The following is a 1,094-nucleotide window of genomic DNA, read 5'->3' on the forward strand; positions in this document are numbered from 1 at the left end:
AAGATAGTGCTTGAGCATACCGGTACATGGACATCAGTTGTGCCTCTAAACAAAGGCAGGAGGCTCATTTATGAAAAAACCACCAGTTTTTCGGAACGGGCCTTATTCCTGTGACGTTTACGCTGCTCAGGTTCATGTACTTAGCGCTTGGTTCCAGCAACCCTCCCTGATTCTCAAGTGCTGCTGGTGTAAAATGTCACATCCACCAAACTCCAGGATGGCAATTACACACTGCGGCTCTTTTCACCTTTCTCTTGTAACCTGTGCACCTTGGCCGATCCAGCTTGGCAAAACTCTCCTCTGAGCCACAGAGCACGGGGAAGATCTGTGTTATACCGTGTCGTAATACCTGTCACTGATTAAGGTGTTTCAGCAAGAATGCATTTCTAAAGGACACACGTATTTTGGTGGAAAATTAAATTATTAAACACAGTGTTTGGAATGTTTCTATTTCACTGGAACATCTGAAGCTAGCTTTACCATCAAAGCAAACATACCACGTAATTGCAGCCGAGCAGCCGGCCACGGTGCATCCCCAGCCCATCCTCTGCCCCCATTGTGCGGTTCAGACAGACGAATTTTCCCCTCAAATTCTTGTTATGCACACATATAGGATGTATTTTTGTACTTAACAAAGCTTAATTGTGTACCGTTGCTCTGCAGGAATTACATCTCTAGGATTTAACTGCAAAGGCCCATTTAGAAACTGTAAATGCAAAATAGATCCCAAAGGACAAATCCTACACTTTCATCAAGGCAAAACATAGAAACTATTTAATTATAGCAATACATGGGCAAGAGCACTAGCAACACTTGTTCAGAAGAGGTCCAGATTTGACAGGCTGACACATCCACTTTAATCAAGGAGCTGAGAAAAGAATCTAGTCCACTATCTGAAATAATCAAATGGAAGAGCTGGCAGGCAAATTTCATTCATACCTAAGCTCTGTAAATTAAGTTGCATATGAAGATGTGTGTTTCTAAGAGGACACTTAAGCAAAGATAAGCGGTTAAGTACTCACAGCTTTGCTTGTGTCAATGTTATCAGTAGATATTCTTTTTCCATAGCACTCCGAGTGACTTTTGAAAGTACA

The sequence above is a fragment of the Egretta garzetta genome, unplaced genomic scaffold (assembly GCF_000687185.1).
Source record: "Egretta garzetta isolate BGI_Z169 unplaced genomic scaffold, ASM68718v1 scaffold508, whole genome shotgun sequence".
In the NCBI taxonomy this organism is placed as follows: domain Eukaryota; kingdom Metazoa; phylum Chordata; class Aves; order Pelecaniformes; family Ardeidae; genus Egretta; species Egretta garzetta.